This window comes from Hoplias malabaricus, chromosome 17, assembly GCF_029633855.1.
Source record: "Hoplias malabaricus isolate fHopMal1 chromosome 17, fHopMal1.hap1, whole genome shotgun sequence".
In the NCBI taxonomy this organism is placed as follows: Eukaryota; Metazoa; Chordata; class Actinopteri; order Characiformes; family Erythrinidae; genus Hoplias; species Hoplias malabaricus.
The window spans coordinates 31,042,899-31,051,435 of NC_089816.1; the positions used below are offsets into that span (position 1 = coordinate 31,042,899).

The following is an 8,537-nucleotide window of genomic DNA, read 5'->3' on the forward strand; positions in this document are numbered from 1 at the left end:
ATAAAATACTAAGACCTTACTCAAAGCACACACGCATTCAATCATTAATTCGTTCATTTCCTGTAACCACTTCATCGTGTTCAGGGTCGCAGTGTGTAGTTTATCTGAAATCATTGCCTGCAAGGCTGTAAAACACTTGTACTCGGCACCAGTCCGTCACAGGTCATTACACACTTACCCAGTCACTCACTCATTCACACCTGTGGACATGCTGTGAATGGAGCTGTATCTGTAACAAATATATGACATATATCAGAATACAGGCTTTTCACTTATACAAGATCTATGCAAAAACATATGAAATTGACCATATTCAATTTGATCTCTGTAAAACGTATAAATAATAACATCCCAGTAAACAATTAGACGTTGATTCAACGTTGAAATAACGTAATGACAGCCGTCTAATCAACGTTCTCTTAAGGTTGAAAATGAAAGTTGAAAAGACGTCCAAACACAGACATTGAAAAGACGACTATTAGACGTATTTTGGACGTCCATTAACGTTATTAATTGGTCCCGAAATAAATTACTTGTATAAAACGCGTTTTGGACGTCCACTGACGTTATCGATTGGTCACCACTTAACTAACTTATTAAGATGGATTTTGGACGTCCGTTGACGTTTAAAATATGTCCTTGACGGACAGACTAATTTTAGACCTATTTTGAACGTCCAGGGACGTTCCTTGTTTACTGGGATATGACAGAACTAGTTTTTAAATTATCATATTCAACACTAAATATGGGAAAATTCAAAATATGTATTTTTATGTACAGACTCAAACCTCAAATCTGTTTAACATTTGTTTAACTCCTCACAGGCATGGACCCAAGATGAGGATTGAACCCAGGACCTCAATATTACTATTTACTATTAATGAAAATTATTCATACATTCATTCATTATCTGTAACCGCTTACCCAGTTCAGGGTCACAGTGGGTCCAGAGCCTACCTGAAACCCACGCAGACACAGGGAGAACACACCACACTCCTTACAGACAGTCACCCGGAGCAGGAATCAAACCCACAACCTCCAGGTCCCTGGAGCTGTGTGACTGCGACACTACCTGCTGCGCCACCGTGCCACCCCCAAAAAATAGTCAGATACACTATCTATCAGAAATATATATGGAACAGGCCTCCGAGCGGTGCAGCAGTTTCAGCACTGACCCTTTCATCAGGAGGTTTGATCCCTGGTGATTCCTTGGTTGCCCAAGGCTGGGAGTCTTAGAGAACACAAGTGGCCTCACTTTCACAGGATGGCCCCTCCTTTCCCCTATCTCTGTGTTCATGGTGCTAGTTAGCACAGGCATCTGAGAGGTGATGTGACAGATCTGGATAGTTGGCGTTTTCCAGCTCATTAACTTCTCATTGGTATTGTGTGAATATAAGGAAGAGTTTTGCCTCAGGTGTTTTAGAGGAAGCACAAATTTTGCCTCTTTCTGAATGCCTCAAATAAATACTACTTTCAATATCTTGGTAAATGTATGTAAACGTACCAAATGATTGTTGTTATTTTATTCATTCATTCATTATCTGTAACCCCTTTCCAGTTCAGGGTCGCGGTGGGTCCAGAGCCTACCTGGAATCATTGGGCGCAAGGCAGGGATACACCCTGGAGGGGGCGCCAGTCCTTCACAGGGCAACACAGACACACACACACATTCCTTCACACACTCACGGACACTTTTGAGTCACCAATCCACCGTGTGTTTTTGGACTGTGGGAGGAAACCGGAGCACCAGGAGGAAACCCACGCAGACACGGGAAGAACACACCAAACTTCACAGACAGTCACCCGGAACGGGAATCGAACCCACAATCTCCAGGCCCCTGGAGCTGTGTGACTGCGACACTAACCTGCTGCACCACCGTGCCACCCTTAGTTGTTATTTTAATGGTTGAAAAACTCAATTTTGTGATTTTGTGGGGTATTTTATTTAAAGGAGTCCAGCACAAATGAGGTCTTTGTTCATAGTTTTCATCAAACTTAGGAAACAATTTTTGTCATTTTTTTCTCCCATAAATGTAAAATCATTCCAAGGGGTTTGTTTCGACAGCCCTGGCACCTCTGAGGCTGGTTTTCGAAGTCAGGAAGTTCAGAATGAAATCCTGGAGAGAAATTTACTTTTTTACTTCTTTACCTACTAATGGATATACACAAGGGAAGTGACCTGGTTCTTTGAGCAAAACAATATTTACTTACTTGAACAGACCATAACAAGGGTTAACCTTTGTGTGCCAGTGTTGAGAAAGCTCTTTGAAGAGCAGCACAACAGCAGAACAACATGATAAGTTCCTTGGTGCTGATTTATATTGCTATCTGCCTTTTCTTCCACTTCGCCAGGATCCAGAGACCCAAGAACTTTCCTCCTGGACCACGGCCTGTGCCTATATTTGGAAACCTCTTTCAACTGAACATTAACAATCCTTTAAAAGATTTTGAGAAGGTACCAAACTGGGCTCTTTTAAATGAAACACATTTTGTTTTCACTACTAAACATTTACTGTTTTGTTGTTTGTTAAATTTAACTTGATTTGACCCTCTTCTTTGGCCATTGGGACATGTGTTAGTGAATGATCAACCTGACATGCTGTTAATGTAAGAAAAAGCTATTTAATGCATAATAACAGTATAAGTGCAGTATAACATAGGGGTCTCAAACTGTTGTATTTTTGTTCTGCAAAATCATTTTGATTTCAAGGGTTTAGAGACACTTTCCTGTCATATTTAATTTCAAGAGTCCTCAATAATTATAGGTGCAGTGTGATCTTTAAATCAATTTCATGAGGTAATATCACGAAAAGGCAAAATATTATGAAAAGTAGCACAGAGACTAAGATGTCTCTGGTGTTTGACTCTGTTTTCTAATAGTGACTTCTTTGAAAATGGACCTTGTGCCTTAGGCTTTGAATAATTGATGATTCTTAATGTTTACTGTAATGTGTGTCATTAGTTTGCTGAGCGCTATGGGAATGTTTATAGTCTGTACATTGGAGCAAGACCAGCAGTGGTTCTAACAGGTTTGAAAGCTGTGAAGGAAGCTCTGGTGACCAACGCTGCCACCTTTTCAGGACGACCACAAAACATCCTAGTCAGTGATGTAACAGAAGGGAAAGGTCTGTGTTAAATATGTTCTAATGATTAAATTGAACTGTACTGCTGCATTATTCAGCTCTTGTTATTTAATTAGGATCAACATGATTATTTTACTCGTTCAAAAAGAGCACCATTTAAATAAGTTACTGACTTGAGGCAAATATAACAGGCATTGCCTTTGCCAATAATGATCTTCGATGGAAGGAACATCGACGCTTTGCACTCATCACCTTGAGGAACTTTGGCATGGGGAAAGCGGTCGATGGAGGAGAGAATTCTGGGAGAAATTGAACATCTTGTGGCACGCTTGGAGCAAAGTGCAGGTATCATAGTTATGATAATGCAATAATTTGATTTTAAAGCTAGCCAAGTTAAGTAAAATGAAGAGACAAGTATTTGACACTGACACTTAACTAATAAATGTTAATTACTATGTGCCAATTACCAGGCTGAAATGTTAAAAAAAATCAGTCAGTTTTACCCACTTATGGAGTAGGAATAGAGCATGGTCCATGATTTTCAACACTTGGAGGTCTTTACAAACCTCCAGATGCCATTTCTTTGGTGTGATCAGAGAGAGAAAGCCTACTAGACAGAGACATTTAGTTTTTATCCATTTTCAGACACTGCATGGACACATTATTGCAGTTTCGAACTCAAACAGATTGGAGAGCTGGCAAATGGCGAGGAAACAGTATTTCTGAGAGTACTTAAATCTTTCATATTTGAGAAACAGTAGAAAATCACAAAGAAGCATTAATGATTAATATATTTTGTAGGAGGCTTCATAAATCCTCAGACTTTGTTTCATGAAGCGGCATCAAATATAATTCATCTGGTTTTATTTGGGACTCGTTTCAACTATGAGGACAATGCCCTCAAAGAACACATTCATCGCTTCATTGAAAATACGAAGATTGTCAATGGACCATGGGGAATGGTGAGTCTTTTATTGTCTGTGCATAAATGTTAGCATGTAGTTTGATTTAATATTGAAATATGGAATAAACGGATACAGTTGATGCAGTCTGTCATGTCACATATCATCTTGTTTTCTTGCAGATCCATGATACACTTCCCGTGGTGAGATTTCTTCCCCTTCCATTTATGAAAGCCTTCAAAAATTACTATACAATTGAGAAAAGTTTTGCTGACATGATCAACCAACACAAGACATCAAGAGTCCCAGGAGTGCCAAGAGACTTTGTCGACTGCTACCTGGAGGAGTTTGATAAGAATGGTAACATTCATCCAGCTGTAGAAGTTGTTCTGGAATCATATTTTGGTTTAAGACAACTATTTTGATCCTAACAAATCCATGATTAAACTTACATAAGCACAATATGTAAAAGAAAATATATTTTTGACAGAGAGAAGGTGATGAATTTTCCTTTGATGAGGAACAACTTGCAAGATACATCATGGACATTAAAGTTGCTGGGACAGATACCACCTCTAACACCCTCCTAACAACATTCCTCTACCTCATAACACATCCAGACATTCAAGGTTTGAATTGGAAAATGTCCACAGCACTTCCATTTGTACAGAGAAACTCTGAGATGTTTACTGATTAAAGTATTTTGCAAGCATAATTCATTCATTCATTCATTATCTGTAAGCGCTTATCCAGTTCAGGGTCGCGTTCGGTCCAGAGCCTACCTGGAATCATCGGGCGCAAGGCGGGAATACACCCTGGAGGGGGCGCCAGTCCTTCACAGGACAACACAGACACACACACACATTCACTCACACCTACGGACACTTTTGAGTCGCCAATCCACCTACCAACGTGTGTTTTTGGACTGTGGGAGGAAACCGGAGCACCCGGAGGAAACCCACGCGGACACAGGGAGAACACACCAACTCGTCACAGTCACCCGGAGGAAACCCACGCGGACACAGGGAGAACACACCAACTCGTCACAGACAGTCACCCGGAAACAGAAAGTTATCATGCTTTGTTTAGACTGTGAAAAAAAATGTTTTTACTATGATGAAGGACAGGTTTATTTTGAAACGAGTAAACAAATGTAGACATGCATAAGGAAGATTTCACCTCCATATTCCATGCCAAGTACTGGGCAATTTTCATGTTTTTCTACTGAACTCTGGCTTTGATTACAGTGTTTAAGTGAAAAATCTGCTCACAAGATACAATTACACAAGCATCACATACTGGGCTAGGTGTCCTTCACCTGACAGTATTTTGTACTAACCAAATACTATCTTATGCTCACCAGATACTATTAGTTGAGTCTCTGGAGTTTGGTATTTTATAGAAATGTGTTACATGTTTTAAATATATTAATTTTGTTTGCCATCCAAATGAATAGAAAATCAAACATGAGACGTGGGATATGCCTCAAAGACAAATACCCGAGTAAAACCCCAGTTGCGACTAACCATCAGAGCAATCAGATACACCGTGCTAGGTAGTACTATATAAATGCAAGTAAGTGCAAGAAAAGGAAATTAATTTAACAAACCACTGAATAATATTTCTATATCTGAATGTCTTCTGACCCAGAGGGTCCATTCCCCAGAATAAAAAACAGTCTATTACTAGGTGTAATTCCTGACAGGGAAACCTACGAATAGTGTAAACAGAGTGCAGCAGAATTACACTATATCAAGTGCATACATAATTAAGAAACTAATGGTGCACCCTGTTTCTACAGAGAGATGTCAGCATGAGATTGATGAGGTTCTGATGGGCAAAGCTCACGCATCTTTTGAGGACAGACTCAACATGCCGTACACGCAGGCTGTGACCCACGAATGTCAGCGGGTTGCCAAAACCGTTCCTCTTGGTGTGTTTCATTGCACCACTAAAGACAGTCATCTGTTGGGCTACAGCATCCCAAAGGTGAAGATTTCAAATCCATTCCAAGCATTACTCTTACCTACTGGTGTCACTTGTTCATCTCTAGCCTTCTTTTATCTTTCTCTGTGATATAGGGCACCATCATCATTCCAAACCTCTCCTCAGTGCTGAGTGAAGAAACCCAGTGGAAGTTTCCTCATGAGTTCAATCCTGCAAACTTCCTGAATGAGCAGGGACAGTTTGAGAAGCCAGAAGCCTTCATGCCCTTTTCTGCTGGTGAGATATGAGAGAAAAGCCACACAGGGAAAAAGACACTGAAAAACATACAGCTGTTTTTCCTATTACTTATTTTTATTCATACCATTTTTTTTAGTTCTAAATGTAAATACATTTTAATACAGGCTTCACTTTAATTTTTAATGTTGACATTATACAGTATAAAAGCCGAGCTCATGAACATTTCATATGTCCACAGGGCCTCGTATGTGTCTTGGTGAAGGTCTGGCTCGCATGGAGCTCTTCCTCATCTTGGTGACCCTACTGCGCCGGTTCCAGTTCTTCTGGCCTGAAGATGCAGGAGAACCAGACTTCACTCCTTTATTTGGAATCACAGTCAAGCCCAGGCCGTACAGGAAGGGAGTGGAGCTGAGAGTGAAAGCTAGACCAATACAGAATATAACTAATTAGTGATGTAATAAATTTAAATTATAAATTTGTTTAATACATTGTACTACAAGAATTCAAAATATTCATTCATTCAATTTCTGTAACCACTTCTGTAACTTCAGTGATATCCTGTTCAGGGTCACGGTGTGTCCAGAGCTTTCTTGGAATCACTGGAAAACACACTGCACAATGCACCAGCCCATCACAGGGCATCACTCACACATTCACACCACTGGACACTTTTGAATCTTCTGTCCATCAACCAGCATGTGTTTTTGGATTGTGAAAATAAATTGGAGCACCTGGAGGAAACTCACGTAGATATGGGCAGATAGAAGTAGACAGGAAATGCTGTTTCTGCACACTGTAATAACAATGAACACCAGTCTCAATGAGCATGAGAACAGTCCCCGCCTCCTGGTCTTGTATGGCATAGGCCTCTGGCCATTTGGTGAAATTGTCCATAGCAACCAGGACGTAACGGTTGCCCTTGTCTGTGCGAGGGAACGGGCCCATTATGTCTACTGCAACTCTTTCCATCGGGGCCCCTACTGTCAACTTTTGGAGATGGGCACGGGACTGGTCTGGAGGGCCTTTGTGAGCAGCACAAGTGTCACACCTGCGACAGAAATCATCTACATCCCTCCTAAGCCTGCCCCAGTAGAAGCTCTGTCGTAGTCATCAAAGAGTTTTTGAGACTCCAAAGTGTCCTGCTCCTACAGCTTCATGACATGCCTTCAGCACCCCCTCTCCAAGTGCCTTTAGGACCACTACTTGCCACCTCTCCTCCCCGGTGGCTGGCTTTTTCCAGTCCCTCTGGAGCACCCCATCCATCACCCGGAGGGCTGAAAATTTCTCAAAGAGTCCTTTAGTAGCAGGAGAACAGCGAGCCACCTCATTCCACTGTGGTTTTTGTCCTGATTCCACCCACTGCAGCACTGGTTGTAAGTCCGGGTCTCGCCCTTGTTGTACTCTCCACTCCACAGGGTCAACCACAAGGGTCACTCCACAAGTTAGTGTATCTCCGCCACAAGTGGGGGCCGGGCCTCCCTTTTTTCGCAATAGCGGCAGTCGTCAGAGGCACAGGGACGTCTGGACATAGCATCTGCATTGGCATGAAGAGTCCCTGCTCGGTACTCCACCTGGAAGTAAAATGATGCCAGTTCTTCCAGCCAGCGTGCGATTTGCCCCTCCGGCTCTCGGAAGGACATCAACCACTGGAGAGCTGCATGATCAGTCCTGACCGTGAATGGTAGGCCACAGAGATAATACCTGAAGTGTCTTATTGCTCTTACAATTGCGAGAAGTTCCCTGCGTGAACTGCCATAGCCCTCTACCAGTGCAAAAAGCCGTCTTGGGTTTAGCATCCGGACTGAGGGGCAACTGCATAGGTCCAATGAGGAGAACCAGGACGAGCCAGACACCAAGTCCAGTGATTCATCGACACGGGGCAGTGGGTACGAGTCTTTCTTGGTTACTCTATTCAATGGCCTGTAGTCCACACAAAATCTCATATTTTTGCTCTTTTTTTTGTTTACCATCACCACCCCAGAGGCCCAGGGGCTGTCAGATGGCTCGATGATCCCATTCTGTAGCATCTCTTCTACTGCACTGTCCGCAGCTGCCTGATGGGCGAGGGGAAGCCGGCGAGGATGCGTTCTGATAGGCTGTGCATCTCCAGTGTCAATTTCGTGCTGCACCAAGTGTGTCAGGCCCAACTCCCCCTCAGTCAGGGCAAAAATGTCTTTAAACTCCCACAGTACTCTCCACAGCTCCTCCTGCTGCTGGGGTTCCAAGTTGTCACAGCTCATCCCCCATATCTTTTGCATTGCCGCCAATCAATCTACCCCTCCTCCCTCGGTATTCTGGTCACAGGTCAGAGGAAGCACGTTAGTTGCAGGCTGGGGTGTGGAGAAAGGGAAAGTTGGAGAAGAGGCAT

The 8,537-nt window shown here is 42.5% G+C and overlaps 1 pseudogene; it reads left to right on the plus strand.

Moving 5' to 3' along the window:
* The first annotated feature begins 2,293 nt into the window (after window positions 1-2,293).
* LOC136673320 (cytochrome P450 2F2-like) lies at window positions 2,294-6,619 on the plus strand (annotated as a pseudogene).
* Window positions 6,620-8,537: the final 1,918 nt, after the last annotated feature.